At 36.8% G+C, this 19653-nt stretch overlaps 1 protein-coding gene across 4 annotated transcripts in view; it reads left to right on the forward strand.

The window, feature by feature from the left end:
- LOC101697883 (uncharacterized) overlaps positions 1-15455 on the forward strand; it is a 55401-nt gene extending 39946 nt beyond the window's left edge. Inside the window, exons 7-8 of one of the 4 annotated variants that reach the window (XM_087193829.1) lie at positions 2116-2267; positions 14802-15455. The gene's annotated coding sequence lies outside the window, so the exon portion shown is untranslated. The other 3 variants (XM_087193826.1, XM_087193820.1, XM_087193819.1) reach the window with 3 other exon arrangements.
- Positions 15456-19653: the final 4198 nt, after the last annotated feature.

The following is a 19653-nucleotide window of genomic DNA, read 5'->3' on the forward strand; positions in this document are numbered from 1 at the left end:
GCAAAGTGAAAACTTGGGGATTTTAAAAAAATGGTAGTCTAATTCCCACTTTAAGTTCCCTTTTCACATTTTTATGCCTCATTTTGCCTTAAGTCCTAAGATACAAATACTGAGTGACTTTGGTATATATTTTAAAGTTAAATTTTTCCATGCCTTTCTAAACCATATTCTCAGATTCTAAAATGGTTTACATCCATTGGTAGTGAAAGGATGAGTGACACTTACACCAATAGAACAGAACAGAGTCCAGAAATAAATCTATGCACTTATAGTCAATTTATTTTTGATAAAGTTGCTAAGTACACACAATGGGATGGGATAGTCTTCAAGAAAATTATACTGGGAAAACTTAATATTCACAGGTAGAAGAATGAAATTAAATCCTGATCTCATTCCATATACAAAAATCAACTCAAAATGAATTAAAGACTTAAACTGAAGATCTCAAACTATAAAGCTACTGAAAGAAAAGATGGGGGAAAACTCCATGACATTGGTATGGGCAAAGAGTTTTTAGATATGACTCCAAAAGTACAGCTGCATAAACAAAAGTAGATAAATTGGGATTATATCAAAGTGAATAGCTTTTGTACATCAAAGGAAGCAGTCAGCAGAGTGAAGGGACGATCTCCAGAATGGAAGAAGACACTTGCCAATGACACATTTACTAATGGGTTAATATTTAAAATACACAAGTAATCCAATGGAATAGTCAGAAAGTAAATAACTAGATTAAAAAATGGTCAAAGAACCCAAATAAATATTTCAAAAGAAAAAATATGAATGGTTAACAGATATATGAAAGAGTATTCAACATCGTCTATTAATTATCATGGAAATAAAAATCAAAACTAGAATGAAATATCATCTCATACTTGTGAGAATAGCTATGATCAAAAAGATAAAAGATGATAAATGTTAATAAGGATGTGGAGAAAAATGGAACTATGCAGCATTGGTGGGAATTTAAATTAGGGCAGCCACTATGGAGAAGTACAAGCCTTCCTCAAAAAATTAAACATAGAACTGCTGTATTGTCAAAAAAATCCTTTTACTATATACTCAAAAGATGTGTTGAAAGATATCTGCACTCCCAAGTTCATTGCAGTATTATTTATAATAAACAAGATATGGATCAAACTAAATATACATTAATTAATGACTGGACAAATAATGTTATCTATATATCTATCCATCTATCATTTATCTGTCTCTTCAGCCTCAGAGAAGAATATAACCCAGTCATTTGTGAAACATGAGTGATCCTGGTAAACATTAAATTAAGTAAAATAAACCTGGCATGAAAAGACAAATACTGCATGATTTCACTCCTATGTACAATGTAAAATAAAGCAACCTCACAGAAACAGGGAGTAACATGGTGGTTCCCAGAGGATGGGTTGGTGCAGATTTAGGAAACATTAATTGCTGGGCAGGAATAGTAATTTAAAAAATTGTTAAGAGGATAGATTTTATGGGTTCTCCAAAACAATAAGTATGTGAGGTAATGTGCTCAATAAGTTAATTTATCCATTGTACAATATATACATATATCAAAATATCATGTTGTACATGATAAATATATACAATTTTTACTTGTTCACTAAACATTTAAAAAAACACACATTTCCTTAATTACGCATCTATACCTTCAACCCCTCCCCCAAAAGAATGAGTATTGATTCCTAGTACTTCTTTGCCCTTTTACTGCAGGAAGCCTAGCCATTGCTAATTCCTGTCCTTCCAACATTGCAGATTTTCCCTGGTTAAGTTTACATAATCTTTCATACTAAATATCTGAATGAAGATAGTTCAAGCAGACTAAAATTAATTACCAGTATATACATAAGGTAGAGGAACTCCACAAATTTATAATGAGAACAACAACAAAATAACCCACTTATGTACAAATGAAAAAAGGTTCTCATTTTCTATTTTAATTTTCATTTAGATTTTTTAAAAAGGTTATATATGTGTACTCTTTTAACAGAATTTATAACATACAAAGTGCCCACAGCATAAAGGGTCAGAAAGTTCTTCAGCTGGAGAAAGACTCACAAATTAAAAACACCTTTAACACTAACTTTTTTATTATGTATTTTGCCCTTTAACCAGGTCTCCTGTGAGGTTTGTTTCCTGGAGGAGTCCAGAAAGAAGCTGTTCTCTGCTGAACCATGGGTCAAGGAAAATGTTGACAGAACTATCAACTCTCAATTTCCTAAACTTGGCAGGGTTCAAACTTCCAAGACAAAGCTGATAGTGTCAAGGTAAACATGAAGGTTTTTAATATGGATACCAATCTCTAGGAAGGGCATTAGGAAATCCCTCAGTTATCACGGTGAAACCACCATCACCACTCAGCTAAGGTGCAAGTAGCAATCAAGTCATTCCTGATTATCTCAACCAGCAATCAAGACTTTCCCCTGGGATTGGTCTGACCTCGGAAGACAATGAGGCAAGTCCCAACAAGGAGGAGCCATCTGCTCGGACGGCAGGGTAGAGAATATGACATAGACTGGTGCACAAAAGCCATTTAAGCAGAACACTAGGGAGAGACCTTGAGGTGACTTCCACAGCCCAGTTGCTGTTTCTTTTTTGAGAAAGTGAGCAATGGCCCGAAGCTAGAAATGCAAAATGCATCCCTCAATATAAGTATTCATCACACACCTAAATCTTACATTTTATAGTTGTCAGACATTTTAGCTTTCACAAAGTCTGAGTTTAGATTTTGAAAGGTTTTTCACAACTTTGAAGTGCATTTAGTAAATGTATAGTCTAATTTTATCCAAACTATTAGCTCCATACCTACAGATGGCTTTGAATGTACCAAAAGAATTTATTTTGCTAGATATGAGAAGTGGCTGGTTCCTCTGACATGGCAACCCTGTAGTTGTCACCTCTTGGGGAGTTTCACAGTGAAGTTAGTTGTTATTAAAAGGAACATCAGAATTCAGCTGGAGTCTTGGAAGAAAATCAAGTTTTGTCTGTTTGTACAAAGATAAAAGTCAGTGTCAGATTTCTGAGCTCTTTAGATTAGAAAGATGTTTGGACTTGAAAAATAAAGACCCAAGAGAAGGAGGTGTTCATATTAGAGCTGCTATGCTGTCATGAGAGGATCTCTTAGATCTCTTATAGCAGGGTCATTGGGGAGGAAAGAAGATTATCAATGTGACTGTCATACTGAAGGCAATTTTTATCAAGGTCCAAAAGTAAATTTTCAATAAATAATCTGATTCTTGCTAAATGACTCACACGGAGGTGGCTTTGATTCTCACTCAAGTAAACAAAAATTCGAGACAGCATAGGCAATGCTTGTTGAATTTACTTGGATGAAACTGTTTATTTGAAATAAAGCACAAAGCTATTTTCTTTTTGCTGCATTGTGGGTGCAATATCCATATCATGACATTAAGTAGGAGAGGAATGGAACTATGGTATTGCTGTGGGTCTCTCAGAGTGCGAGAGAGATACTACAGACAAAAGAAAGTTCTAAACGTTAAAGAAGTAAGTTTTAATTTTGCTGCTTGAAATTGTAGTAATCACTGATAGGTACTTAATTTAAAATTATTTTTCAGTTGAACAAAAAGGGACTATGCACAATATATAGCTTAAGAGTAATAAGTTAGGGGGCCGGGGATTTAGCTCAGTGGTTCCGGCGCCTGCCTTGCAAGTGCAAGGTCCCGAGTTCAATCTCCGGTACCCAAAACAAAGAATAATAAATTAGGAAAGTAAGGTAAAAACTTAGAGTTGCCTCTCTCACAGATAATATTTTTAGCTTGAAGACAATCTGACCAATGTGAGGTTCTGGGAAGTTAAAAAGAGCTTCCGAAATGAAATGTTGCTGAGACATATATTTTAACTTATAGTTTGCGAGATTTGTTTTTTCCCCTGATGATAAGTGAGGAGAGAGCAACTGGAGAAAAGCAAAGATATGTTTCAGTTGAGACTATGCCAGAACAGTGACTCACAGCGTCCTAATCAGGCAGGCATGACAGCTCATTGAATAAGGCCCACCCCACCCACCCTGGAAATTGTTCTTTGCCCAAGCTCAGCACCCTGAAAACGACTTTCTAGACATGTCACCATGCTTGCTGTGGATTGTCAAGGAAACTATGAAAATGCTGACCAAGGCAGGGGTTAAGTTATTATATGACCAAGGCTGCCTTTTCAGATAGGCTCAGCTCTGAGTGTCTGTGTATTTGCGCACATGTGCATGTTTAATTAAAGAAGCGTTTTTATGTATGTCTTTTTGATTTGCTGTACATTTTCCTAGCAATTAATATTTATGCATATTTATATGACCCACCCATCTTTTGATAAAAATTGCCATAATCATTTCTGTTTATGTTTTTTTCACATATGACTTGTAGGATTATATGGGTTAAATAAATTTATGGCTTAAAGGAACTTTTAAACTCCTCATCTTGTAGATGGAAAATAGAGGCCTTATCCACCAGGGGTGGCCTTTGGTCAGCCTCATATAACAGCCAGGACCAAAATCCAGTCTCTCTACTTATGTTATGAGTTTAAAGAATTATTTCAACAGTTATACAAGATTGAATATGCTTTACAAATTGTTGTTAATGAAAACTGCAGAAACACTAAGTATTTTGGTTTAAATTCATGGTTTCACAGCATGACCATGCCTTGAATCATTTCGGAAATTAAAAAAAAAAAGAAAATTTGAAAAAAGAGTTAAAAAAGAACCAATACAGATCTAGTGACTCAGAATCTGATAAGGGTGTACCAAAGCATTAGAATATTTAGAAAATTCTCCTGTTTTTAATGGATTTCTAATGTAGTGTGTATAGATCAGTGTTGAGAAAGCAGGCATATGTCTATTTTTCAAGATGATTGGATAGAAAGTAGGCTGAACTATCCAGCTAAAGTAGCTAAACTAGCTACCTACTGAAGAAATAAAATCATAAGAGTTTAGCTTAGGGAAACTCAACTAGTTTTAATATCAAGCTATTTCTTTCATGCTCTCTCGTCACTATTTCATTATGGCAGTTGTAAGAGAAACTCAGAACCTCCACTATTATTAAAAGGCAAACCTATTGGCTTTTGCTATGAACAAAAGGACTGCTAGAATATTTTAAAACAGGAACTTAGTGTTTTGATTGAATCCTAAATAAATACCCAATAGATATTAATGAAATCTACTCTGTTATTTCTTTTCTTTCCTTTTCTTTTTTTTTAAGTAATTGCAGGATCTCTGTATTGGTTGGTGTGAAGAATAACACAATAGGGGAGATAACAGCTTCCTGGGCCCTATTATTGATCAAATGGCAAATCTGGCCTCATGAAAATCAGGCAAAATCACAGGCCGTACTTTATGTGCACAGGTTACATTTCACATAAGATTTTATTAATCCTAGTAGTCAAATCTTTTCTATGATCTTCCTAATTTGTGCCCCTGCTCATGACTTCAATGGCCTATCTAATCAAGAGACCAAGGAAGATGTTTCTGACTGTGTCATTTTTGATATCCCAATTAGGTCCGGATGCAACAGCTTGGACCTTAGGGACATCATTTGTCATAGGGGACCGCTAGTGTGTTCTCTCCTTAATGCTCTTTCAGTATCCTGGGGCAGCATGTTCCTTCCCCTGGAGATCCATTCTCCTTTCCTTTTGTCTTCACATTTGTAATATTTCTCTCATCAGGCCACAGGAGTGGACACATGACTCAAGACCAGCAGCACAAAGTCTTCTTAGGATTATTTCAAATGGCAACTAGAAAAAACCAAAACAAAACACTTCCCTTCTCTGTTGAAGGCACAAGACAATTCATCATAGGAGTGAATTTCAGGCAAAGGAAGGGGGCCCTAAAAGGGCATAAAAGCTTCCCTGCAATCTTGGAGTCCTTTTCTATCGTCCTGTGATCCCCCTTTCCTACCATCCTCTGCTTCAGTTCTTTGCTTCTGTGAAGCAATAGGCTTTTCTTTCCAGTCTCAGTAGTATGGATGGGCTTCTGTAACTTGTAACTGAAATGGCTTTAATTCAAGAAAACTTCAAAATGCCCTAGATTTCACATGCCATTTAGGGGAAATCCATACTGTTTGCCTTTTTCCCACAATGGACTTGAAGAGATGGGATGGCCGAAGCAACTTTACTGCCAGCTGTTCTCTCAGAAATTTTTGTTGCTGGATATTCTCTGGAAAAATTGAAAGAGATAACAATTGACAACAACAACAATGAAAGCCTCTTAGAAAATGTCAGATTAAGCCCAGAGGAACAGTAAAGACAGCAGATCTCAATAGTTGTTGACATTTGTATAATACAAATACAAAATTACAACATTTTGTATTTATGGTTTTGTGCAAATACTTGAAATGCACACATCAGTTCTTCAATAGAAGAAGCATAATGTTGTGTTTTCAGTTCAAAATACCAGTAAATTTGGAAAAATCTTCCTGAGTAAGCTAAATTTATTTTTATGTGTTTTAAAGTGCTGATAGGACCTTATTTATATTTTTCTTCAATTTACAAAGATTTTTGTCTTTCGACTAATTGTATTATTTTATCAAGAACTTTAACTGATTTGAAATGATCAATTCTTTTTCCCATTAAGTTTATTGGTACATTTTAGGTATAAAATACAGTTACATTCACCATTGGGATCTTGTATCATTACATGAGTATCTTGGTTCTTTTTTTTCCCCCTTCCTCTGCCCTCCCTTCACCCCCTCCACCCTTCTCTATTTGCAAAGATTTTGTTTCCATTTTTTTCCTTTTCTCATATTTTTTCTTTTTCCTTCTTTCCTTTCCCCTACCCCTCCCACTTCCCCTGCTCCTTTAGAACTTTACTTCCTATTACACAATATCAATTATACATTTTAAAAATTAAAATATCAAGACCTAGGAGACATTACCAGATTTTTCAGAATTTAAAAGGATATAGAAAGCATATTGCAAAAATCTGTTTTGCAATAAATTTGACAACTTCTAAGAAGTACCTTAGAAGACAAATTAATGAAACTAACTCTGGAGGAAATATAAAATTTGAAAAGCACCTATTAAAGAAAGTATATTCCTAGCTTGAAAACCTACCTATATGACAACAACAGGCTCACATACATTTTAACTGATAAATTATATCAAACATTTAAAGCAGGAAAGCAAAAAGGAACACTTCTCCCCTCATTTTAGGAAATTAACATTGTGCTAATCCTAAAACTGGGTAAAGATAATAGAAGAAAAAAGCATGAACATAGATAAAAATTTGTTTAACAAAACAAACTATTAGAAGTCAGATCTGGCAGTATGTAGAAAGTGGTTTTATTATAGGGATAGCAGTGTTGGTTCAGCATTGGAAGATCCACCCCTAAAGTCATCTGAAATGATCAATGTTATTGCCAGAATTTATCGCTTTGATCCTGTGTTATCTATAATATTAGTTTGGGTTTATACTTGACCTAAGCATATTAAATATTTTCTAACTTTCAAGCAACAATACTATCCAAGTATTTCTTTTATGTTCTGAACAATTATAATTATGTTTCATATATTTGCATTATTTAGCACTTGATAAAGTTTCACTTTTGACATTCATAGTAGTGTTTAGGTATATCATGTTTTTATTCATATTAGCCCAGTTGACAAAGCCTTTTGTAGTTTCGGTCTCCATACTCAAATGTTTGAGTCATAATCAAAGAACCATCACAGTTTTAGAATTTGCTGAATGTGGTATTTCTTGCATCAGATGAAGACATGAATAACACGTTGTATGGCCACAGGTGATGCTGACTATAGGCCAATTTGTATTTGTGACCTGCATGAGAGAATCGATAGGCATGTATTTGCATTTCTAATCACTAAGTACTTATTGAGAACACACTGGATGCTATGCTCAGCATTTGATATATAAATTGTGGACGAGTCGACATGAGTGTAGGGCATGAATTAACCAACACAGCATCATTATAAAACACAGGGCCTAAATTGTACTTCTCCTTCACTTTCATTAGAAATTCAAAAAAAGGAAAAAGTAGGCTAGATTTGTTTATCTGGAAAATACAAGTACTGTGTAGTATCAAAATGATATAGGCAGAAAAAAAGCAAAGAGATTTCAGCCATCTGAAGTAGACTCCTCCTATGTAATACCTTGATCAAATGCTTAATTTGCCTACATCTGACCTGACCAATGGAGTCAAAGAACTCAGTACCTTGTGAGGAGGTCCTTTGTCCCATCTTAGTTTAATCATAATGTTCTTCATGTTTAATTGAGATTAATCAGAACAGAAACTTCTGGCCCCTTCTGGCAATTGGGCCTCTACTGTCTGGAGAGCCTAGGGTGTTCATTCAATCTGACACCTGTCAAGAAGAGCCCAGCACCCCTCTTCTCATCCCATGTCCTCCACAAAAGGAATGTTCGTGTCTGTGAGGTTTCCTGGAGTTTGTAAAAACCTGTACATTGCCCAGGAAAAAGATGCTCCAACTCTCTTATCTTTATTTGGAACAGTCCATGCTAGAGTTTTTTTGTTTTTTGTTTTTTTAATGCGATGGAAGAAAAGAGGAAACAATGGATAGAGATTTTTAACTTGATACTTTCCCAGGTTCCAGGCCTTCTGGCGGAAGCAGGCCTTGAAGCCTGCGTATGCGTCACTGGATTTAATCCTTCTAGCAACACCGTGAAATCTGTATCCTTCTCTGTATTCCTTATGAGAAATTTGAAGCTTGGAGAAAATAAATAAAGCTGAACATTTTCTCTTCACCCATTGTGGCTTTCTGTTTCCTTCTTTTAAAGAAAGTTCTTTATGAAGCTATGCATTTAGCGTGATCTTATACATTTTTATCCAATCTAGTACATTTTTGGCAGTGATAGGAGTCAATGTTTTAAGTATGTCCTCACAAAACAGACTGTCTGAATAAAGCTGAACCTCTGGTCACCATAATTTAAGGTCATTCATAAGCCCCCAGGAAGTCCTGGCTATAAGCATTGTAGTTTAAAGACTTGGCTGTAGTCACTGAAGCTTTGGTTTCTCACTTGCATGGCCTCTGTCTCTATGTAGAGTAGATGAAAAGATCATTTTACATCAGCTTCCACTCTGGATGTTTTCTTATTTGTAGAAGGGGTGCATGTGAACCTACGTTCACTTGGGTACTTAGCAAAATTCCCAACAAAAATGACTTCTTTAGCTCTCCCAGGACAGTGGTTGAGAAGACATTCAGTTCCAGATGGCAGTGTTCCTGCTACTCAGAGGGCAGGCTCCCTTTATCTGTCAACTGATTCAGTTTCTCAAGGGCTGAACAGGTTGGGACTGCTCTCCAACCTTTGCCCATTCCTCTGGAATTGCTATGCCTACAGATCTCGGTAAAACATAAAATTAGTGTTTGTAGAATCCCTCTTGAGATCCTTGATGAGAGATGGGTTGATACTATAAAGTAGTATTATCATAAATAGACCCTGGGATTATGTTCTGGGGATTATAAACTATAGTCTCAACATTTAACACCATATGAGATGAATGTCAAGCATCCACTTGCCAGTATCTTTTATTTTCACTATATTGTATTAATGAATGTTTTATCAATCCATAGTAAAAAATACTTTGCGTGGTGATTACTTAACAAGAAACTAAAACTTGTTCTACTTGCAAAGATAGAGTGAATCATATTCTGAGTTGGGATAAGCACTAGTAACACAGGTAGAAACATGTTCAATTATATGCCTTGGAAGAGTCAACTATTGAAGAGAGGAAGACTCTAAATTTGTTAGCATTTCCAAAATGATCCCAGATTTGATGTTAATTAAATTAATAGAAACTTGTCCACTTTCCCTTTGTTATTTTAAAACTTCTAAGTCTTAAAAGGAATTCTAATGGTCTTTTTGTGTCAAACTAAAGAACAAGGACACTGAAATTACTTTTATTTTACAAAGAAATTAATTTTGTGTGATTAAAAGGTATAAAATTCACTTGGAAAAATGAATAGAGTATAGTAACTTGTTTTTCTTAACTTTGATTAACTTACAAATTTGAGGGATCATATTTTGGATGATCTTAAGAGTCATTTTGCTATGATAATAATAGAATCATAATATCTTTCAGCAAAAGATATTTGTGCAATAAACATTTCTTTTATCTTCTATTGGAAAACCTTTTGAACCACAAAGCCAACTTTTGAAATGAATTACTTTGTTATAAGGGTTTATAGTGAATGCTTTCACAAATACTTTAAAAGATACTTGAGTACCCATAAATATTACCAGAAGATAGTATAAGAGTAGACTAATGGATTTTTTATTTTGTAAAGCTCTCTGCTTTTAGATTCTTTTGGTTAGTTTAGTTAGATCAGTCATATGGAAGTATAACTTTAGTGTACATTTGTAGAAAAAAAAGACTGAGTTTTCCAACCTGCTTGTTTGCCACATCAAAGGGAAAATATGAGCTCTAGGGTAAAGAAGATCATTATTTACGATTGTGTTCTGGTACTTAGTCTTGGAGAATCCAGGTAAAGAGAATCACTTTGAGCTATTGCAAGCCACAGAAGAAAATTTATGTGTAGAATAGTTACAAAGCAGTGGTTTGCAAACTTAATGTTTGCATAAATGCTACCTGTAGTGCTTGCTAAACCATACAGTTTCCTTAGTTCCATCCTTTCCCCACACTAGGACAGATTCTTCTGGTCAGGAATGAGATCAGGAATTTCTGGTCTACCAAGCACCTGGGTGTTTCCCAGTGCTTCTAATCCAAATGCCACTCGCAAGAATACTGCAAATTATCATTATCTAGAACAAGGGCTGGAAATATAAGACAAGTGTAGCAAAAGTAGAAATGCATAGTGCTTTTGAGAGCCTGTTTAGTGTGGTAGAAAATATGAGTAGAACCAAAACTGTAAAATTTGCTTATTTTGCTATTTGACTACCTTGCTTGTCAGCTCCTTTTCCAAATCCACTCTCCATCTCTTCATGTTAGAACCTATTTATCCTCATCTTTCTAGGATGATACCTGGTGTGTATTTACAATGAATCCATTTACCAGGGGGCGTTTCACCTTTATCAGGATACTCTTGAAATGTATTTCCCATCGAATAAATGCTCCTCTGTTTGTGAGAGGAAGAATTTGGCCCAGTGTTAAAGACAGACTGCCTAGATCTAAATGCTTCTATCATCAAGTAGCTGTGTATCTTTGGACTGACATGTTATGCCTTAGGTGTATTATCTTTAAAAGGGGATAATAATAGTATCTATGTCTATGTCTGTTAATTTATTCATTCTTCACAAGGTAGGTATTGTAAAGAGTGAATAAATTAACAGATGTAAAAGCACTTAGAACACTGCGAAGAGCATATTAAAGATGTATAAATGTTACTTATTACTTGTGTTTAAACCAGTGGAGCAGTTATCTGGGCCTACAACCTTGATGGGAAAATTGAGTAAGGTTTAGAGTCTTGAATTCAGGAAAATGAAGAATATTTTCTTCATTAATCTTTGGGAAGATACATAAATTGGTTTCTCTTCATAAATGTAAATAAAGATATAAATACACACAGTAATAAATTTATAGAAGACCTCTAAGAACTGTGACCATGAGAAGCTGGGTATTTGTAAATGAAGCCAAGGCTCTCTTGTCAATATATAAAACAGTAATAAAAATCATTTCAAGTAATATAGTTATGATTTCTCAATTAAAACACTGTTAATTTATGAAAACATTATTTCAGGTGATGTTCATTTGGCAAACTTTGGCAGCTATTTCCAATAACATTACTATAATTTTTTAAATCTAGGAAGGGAAGTGCACTGTCTTAGCATTAACAAAGCTCTGCTGGCCTAATGAGCAACCTCCTAGTTGTCTGATGGCCTCAGCAGGACCTGTGTGGGCTTACAAGTGTGATAAGGTTTTCTTCACATTTGGTACCAGAGCTTTGCTTTCGGAGTGAATGCTTCTGTTTACAGGAATACCTTGATAAACTTATTGGTGACATAAAGTGAGGATTTGACAGAAGCAAGGACTGGAAAGAGTTAAGGAAACAAAGAAATGGCTAACCCTACAGGAGAAATAGCCACATATATAAAGGAGGATAGAGAAGAGGGTGGAGCCTAAGTAGAAGAGCAAAGAGCAAGAAAAGAGAAGAAATTCAAACACTATGGCTTGGGCCAGAGCCTGAGAGTGACAGAAGCCACTGAGAAATACTTGTTATGTGGTTGGGTAAACTGCAAGATTTTAAGCCGTATTTCTAATATTGGAAACATTTTGTTTTGTTATTGTTACCATATCAGGTTCATTTTGTCCACAGCCCAGTAAAGCAATCTCGGAAGCAAAGAGTTTTATAAAAGAGAACGTTTATTCACAGGGTGGCATGGCCAAACATGAAGAGGGGGAGATCAAAGACTCAAATCTATGCTCAAGGACGTGTGTTAGGGATATTTATGAAATGAAGAAACAGAGTGGTCTGAGGCACAGGGACAGGTGATGGGAAGTAAGGAAAGGCCATGTAACCCCTCTGTGCATGATTAGTCAGCTTGCATGGTTCTTCATAGGACATGTGGTCACAAAGCTGTGACAGTAGTGTGACCTGAGAGTGAACTTGGAAAGCTCACCACCAGACACTTGTGCTGGCACAGGTGAAGGTTTGTTGTTCTTCAGTTAGTTGGAGATAGGCAAAAGCGGCCTCCGAGTACTTGAAAAACCAAACAATTGTTAGCACAGTGTGCATGTATCAGAGCAATCTAATAGGAGTATACTCCCTCGTGATGTGACCTCTAAAATTGGTAACGAAAGGAACTAAAAGCAAGTGAAGCCACAATTTTTCTCTTGGTCTCAATATTTCTGCTGCCCAGTTCTTACTGTCTATTCTCAACCCTGTACTGCCAGTGAGGACTCATGTGATCATGTATTTCTGTAGAGTGGTTTTGTGCTCAACAAAAGGCTGGGACTATAAAGGACTGCACACTGTGGCTGCACATGACACACAGAGGAAGAATGGCCCAGGAACTCCAGGTGGTAGGTTCTAGAAAGCACACAACAGGTAAGACAGGAGCACGAAAAGCTGCAGAGGACTGTCCTGATCCAGAGTGGGCAGACTGTCTTCTACTTCCCAGTTAAGTAAATAATAAACACTGAGCACATACTGTATGTCAAACAGTAATTATGCTACTCACACACATTATCACTTACACTTCACAGGAAACTACCAGGTGGAGACTACTATTACACCTTTAAATAGACAAAAAAACAGAGGCATAATCACTTTAATTCACTTATCCAAGATCACACATCTAAGTAGTGCCAGGATGGCAGAATGAGAATGTGAGGAAAGGCTGTCAGATGTCAAGCACAGTGTGTTATTCCTGCCAGGACTCCATAAGCCCTGGCTGACCATGGAGACAAAGCACGGTAGCTTGGTTTGGGTACGAGGGCAGGAAAGCTAATGTACACTGGGATGGCCCGAGAGTGAGAAGCACACAACTGCAACAGGTGTACACAAGGAGCCCGAGCTGGGCACTTTGAGTAGTAGCTAAGGCCACTCTCTCTATGAGCTATTGCTCACTTCCTGGATTTTGCATGGTGTGATGTCTTTGAAGACCAGCTCCATTTAAAGCATGCAGATGGGGAGCAGAAAATATGTCCAGATGAAACATGGGTGTTCCAACTAAGATCAGAAACCAAAAAGAATGGTATCATCTCATTATTAACATTAATCTGACAGGCAAAATAAGGCTTAAAACAGAAAATAACATAGAAAATAAAAAAGGATTGGAAAAGAAGGAGAGATAAGTTGTCATTGTTTGCACATAGTATTTTCATCATCATATTACTGGGCATGAAATTAGTGAACAATTAATAGAAGGTTATTTGTGAGTGCTTCACAGGGGATTTTGTGAAACACAGCTTTAAAATTTATTCTATAGAAATATTTATAGGCAAGTGATGACAGCTGTGACTAATGTACATAGTTTTAGTCATTCTTAATAAATCCTATTTCCTCCTTTATAAGGCTTTTGAGTGTGCCCTTAAGGTATTGTTAATGTAAATACATGGTCTTGATGGGTCAAAATGTTGATACCTAGAAACTAAGAGACACCAAGTAGTATTTCATCTCCCAATGGACTTTTGTCCCAAGCAAATATACTAGGTTTTAATGGAGAAAGGGCAATTTAAAATATCATATGTTAAAATGGATAAAAAGGAAGAGAAATAATTAAGAATTAACATATTTTAAAATAGAAATATTCCCAAATCATTTTTCTCTCTCTCTCTCTCACACACACAGACACAGACACACACACACACACACACACACACACACACACACTATGATGTCCAAGTGTCTTCTTTGTGTGAATACAAAAAGAAAGTCTTCCTTCTGGGAGACACAGCTTCATGCCAGGGCAAAAGCTTGATGTGAGAAAACTATGATCAAATTTCAACCCTCATTTACCCCTTCTCAGGTACCCTATTTCAAGGACAAGTTCAAATAAACATACATACCATCTATTCATGAAAAGAGATTTTAGTAGCAACAACATCAATAAAACATAATACAGTTAACAATGACTTGAATAAAAGATAAACAAAATCTGTATGAAGAGAATTATAAATTTTTAATGACAAATTAAAAAATAATTAAATTAGAGCCATAACTTACACTTGACTTGGAAGATTATATAGCTTACAGAAGCCAATTCTTCATGCAAATATTTACAGAGTTTAGAAATTTTCAGCTAAACTACAGTGTTTTGAAGTAGAGGCTAGGTGAATCAAAAGGATTTTTTTAGATCATAAAACTCATTTATTTCCACTTTATTGACAACTAAACAACCCCAAAGAAACATATGTCCTCTTCAACTCTCCTAGGTTGTATTAGTAACAGCCTTTCAAATGGAGAAAACATATACACAGGAGGAGAAGGCCGAAGACAGCTGAAAGCCTAAATGTTTGTTGCAAGCAGTCTAAGGTAACTAAGGACACAGTTGAGATGGAACTATTATTAGCAGAAGGATAGAAATGTCATTATTTATTTCCTCTGCTCCTCTCTCCATTGCTACTTCCTTCATCTCAGATCTCCCCAATCTGCTAATCTTATTTCTTTGAGGACTATGACCAACTTGCCTATGCTTTCGTCACTCCCCAAGAGTTCCTGAATATTTGTACTTCAGTCCATTTCTCTCTGCATACAAATATAAAAGTCAAAAAGTTTGCTTTTGACTTTACTCACCAGGAGAATTTTCCTTCACCACTGTGTCCAGGACTACCTTGAGTGGTGCTGTAATGTGGCAGCAATCCGTTCATAGCCAGTTACAACATGCTGTGCCAATCATTTATGAGCCAATGGCAGGCTTCATCCCCATTTCAACTGATCACAGTTAATCCCTATGAGGTATGTGCTAGTTGGGGAAGAGATGTGAATCCAAGAGAAATAAGTGTCATGGAAATCTGGGCTATCGGGTCATGCAATTTCTTTGGGTCTTTTGGGCCTTCTTGGCTAGTTACCATCATCTAATAAAACTTTCATGCTCTCAGTTGGTTTTAGGTCTTTCTGGATTTACAATACCAGGTCATGATGGAAAGTCTTGGTTGCATTGTCTTTCCTCAAGGAATTGATTGATTTCAACCAATGGACTCATGAACTCACTGACATCTGGAAGTTAGAATCAAGACCCAGAGTGGCTATCAGCCTTCTGTTCACCACTTCTTGATAAAGCAGTACTCTGATGGTGGATTATCTATCTCGGGCCTTAGAAGACTATTCTGAGAATACCATCACTGCAGAATACCATCACCACAGCTTCAGGTGGGTCCACCTTCATTATTACTCTAGCTCTGCTATTCATGATAATAACTACATCAAACTTGCATCTGGCTTCTGCCATTCTGGAATCTCATTATCCCCATTGTCAGTATGGAGGTGTGGCAGCATCTTTTACCATCAACCCCAGTCTATAGAGCACACCTACTATTACTCCTCTCAAAGATAGCTAAGACTCAACTGTGGCTTTAAGAGCAAAGATTGAATTTCTCTGATGTAGGAGGAATTCTTCTCAAGACTGCAACATGGAAATCCTGAGTTTCCAGCCCTCTACCCTGTGGAATTCAGTTAGAAGAAAACAATTCAAACAAGACTACATCAATTGTTACCTGAATTTCTAGCCTCATCAGTCCCCACAAATGAAGGAACCAATTGCTTAAAATTTTTGAAATCTCCTTCCCTCCCTCTTCATTCTCTTCCTTCCTCTCTCTCCCCACTTCCCACTCTTCTGTTTCTCTGTTTCTGTCTCTTTTGTCCCTGCTCACTTCTAGAAGGAAGAAGCATTCTATGATGAGTCTTTGTCCTACTTCCTATAGTCTCTACCTGTATTGTTCTAAAATCAATTGAAGACAAGATAGAGCCTTGCACATGATTTATTTATCTGGGAAGGATTCCTAAGGAGCAGCAATGAAAGGCAAAGAACAGAAACATGGGAAAAGGAAAACCCAATGCACAGGAATACTACTGAGTCAGTCAGCACTATAGGTAGCTGATGGCTCAATTCCATGTGAACTCCTGAGACCGTTATGAAATGTCTTCCAGAACTCCCTGGCCAGGAGATAAAAGGGGGAGTCATTTATCCAAAAGCTTGCATCTGCTATTACTCAAGACTGTGCTCCATATTGTGCACACATGGGCACCAAGTGGATTTACTACTTCTGTAGTGAACCTTGAAACTTGCTATCACCAAGAACTAATTTAAGGTTAAAAGAGTAAACAACCCCTGAAATTCAATTGACTCACTCCATGAATTTTTATTTTACCTGCTTTCCAACTCCTATTCTTTGATACTGACATTTTATCCCATTTCCTTGAGGCCTGGCTAGTGTCAAGTAGGTTTAAATTCTATTACCTCACTTATTGGTTCTCTAAACTTGGAGAAGTTACTCAAATTCTTTGGGTCTCCATTAACTTGTTTATAAAATGGAATAGTAACTCCCAACTTTATGGATTTGTTATGAGCGTAATTTGAGATAATGCATACAAAGTATTTAACAGTATGTCTGATGCAGAGACCAGTCAATAATCAACAGCTTCTGTAATTACAATGATGTTTATGATAATGATGATATCTGTGAAGCTCAGGTAATACAGTCTATAACTTCATCTACTCTCTTACCTTTTGGCCATTTGTTTCTACCACCTTTTCATTTCAATGGGACAACTGAGTAAAGCTTAACAAAATACCAGAGAGAGAGAGAGAGAGAGAGAGAGAGAAGAAGGAGGAGGAAGAGGGGGAGGAGGAGGAGGAAGAAGAAGAAGAAGAGGAGGAGGAGGAGGAGGAGGAAGAGAAAGAGGATGGAGAAGGGGAAGAAGACGAAGAAAAGGAGGAGGAGGAGGAAGAGGAAGAGGATGGAGAAGGAGAAGAAGAAGAGGAAGAAGAAGAGGAAGAAGAAGGAGGAGGAGGAGGAAGAGGAGGAGGAGGAGGAGGAGGAGGTAATGATGATTAGGGCTTATACTATTCATGGTCCCTAACTAGAGTAACTCTATTGTTTTTCATACAGTGGTTACTACAAAGATTTACAATTTGCTGTGCACTTCTATAAAGATATGATGCACTGATGCAAAGTATAATGTACAGTACTTGGAAGTGAAGGTCTTACTTTGAACAAATTAAGACCTACATTACAATAAAACCATCTTCTTCTTTTTTTTTTGACTTGTATATACATCTCCATGCATCCTCCATCCTTCCATCCTTTCCCTGATCCAAGTCTAAGAATGGAAGCTTTGTTCTGAAGCCCACCTCTCTGGGGTCCTCACCTGCTTCATAAGATTCACAAATCATAGTTAAGGAGACATTGTAGTTGTGGAGATTGCGCCTCAAAAGAGCTCTGGTGCCTGACTGTTAAGATTTGAATCTTTGCTCTACCACCTTCCAGAAGTGCATCGATGATTTGGCAAGTCCTTTAGCTCCTTGGTTTCTCAGTTTAACTTCTATGCAAACAAAAAATAATTGTTACCCACAGAGTGATTGTAAGTATTAAGTAAGTTAATGTCTATAAAGTGCTTAGAACAGGGACTAGAATACGACTGTAGAATATAATAATAGTTGTATACAAGAAATACCCATTACTGTTCTCCTTAATGTAGGGGAGATGTCCATGGAGGGACTTTCCTGAGCTAGGAAGTTGGCTACCTTCTGGGGATTTAATACTTAACCAAGGAAAATGAAGTTTGAGTGACAGGTAAGGGGATACTCTAAGCTGTATCAGGCTTGGGCCTTGAGAATCTCTGTAAGTGGCAGTGCCAAGTATCTTGTGGTGGTGGCATGGATAGTGGTAGTATCATACATAGACTCCTGTAACAGGCTCTTCAATGTGCTTTTTTATGACAGAGTTTCCCTGGCTCTTCCTACTTTTCTGAATCTGGTGTATTAGCTTTTCTGTTGGTTATGCAATGTATATAAAATTATTTCAAAAAATTCACTTTCTGCTATGTTAGCTGGGTGTCCATTCTTGGGCTGGAATCCAAGAATACAGTGGCTTCTTGAAATTCTTTTTTTCTCCCTTGAGAGATTTTATTCCTTTATTCCTATGCAAAGCTCCACAGATTCACATTTCCCTGAGTGCCATATTGTTTCTCTCATCCCTTCTTGGGCTTCCTTTTTTTTCCCTCATTCTAAACACCCTCTGATTGAATTCATCTATGTTGGTATCTTCAACCATTTCAACCTGAATGTAAATGGTTCTGACCCCTATATCTATTTAAGCCTTCAGTCCTAAATTCTACGTTTGAATTTTGACTTATTATGCATTATATGGCCTGGATGAAGTAACTATATCTTCCACATTTAATTCAGTTCATTTTGCTGTCTTCTCTGAGAAGTAATACAGAATTTAAAATTATGCAAGAATCAGGCTTCTCCCTCTCTCCCCACTCTTCTCTTGTGTTCCTACTGCTTTGTTTGTGAGTTCCCTTTTTTCAGGTTGAACATCTGCAAGACCTTCTCAACCTAGGGTTTTAAAAGTGAAACTCTGATAACTCCCCACTTTGCAGTTTCAGATCATTCTGTATATTTTCATGTTATGCAAAGTAATTATAGGACTGGGGATTTAGCTCAGTGGTTCCTCCATCTGCCTCGCAAGCCCAAGGTCCTGAGTTCAATTCCCGGTACCAAAACAAACAAAAAGTAATTATAGTGAAATTATTTCACTCCCAAACAATCAATTTAAGGACGTTGTGGTGGCCCTCCTATGAGATATAGAGAGGTAGAAATACAAAGATATGTACGCTGACTCCTCTTGGAGAGCACGTTCTCCTGAGAAAGAAACTTATAGCGCTCTAGGCTCCCCTGAGCCCCACTTGTGTTCCCTCAGCTTTGAGCAGCCCTATCTCTCCCAGACCTGTGTGGTTCCTGGCAGATTTTACAAGGCACTCAGAGTGTATCTTGCCTCCCACTCACACACTGTGACTTTGCCATGTCCCTTTTGCCTCAGTCACAATGCTAGACTGGAATCATGGCATTAAGTCCTCAATAAATTACTGCTCAGAAAATGTGATCTTAATAGTACAACATTTAAAACAATTCAGCGTCAGTTATACGCAGAACCTAAATTAGAGTAACTCCATGTTATGTACCAGAGAATAATCAGGGATTTATACTTTATATTGTTTAGATCATCTGTAATGGACTTAAAATTTCTAAAAAATGGGAAATATCTGTTTAAAGATAATTCT

The sequence above is a fragment of the Heterocephalus glaber genome, unplaced genomic scaffold (assembly GCF_053883595.1).
Source record: "Heterocephalus glaber isolate CG9 unplaced genomic scaffold, H.glaber_assembly_v1.0 deba00000331, whole genome shotgun sequence".
In the NCBI taxonomy this organism is placed as follows: Eukaryota; Metazoa; Chordata; class Mammalia; order Rodentia; family Bathyergidae; genus Heterocephalus; species Heterocephalus glaber.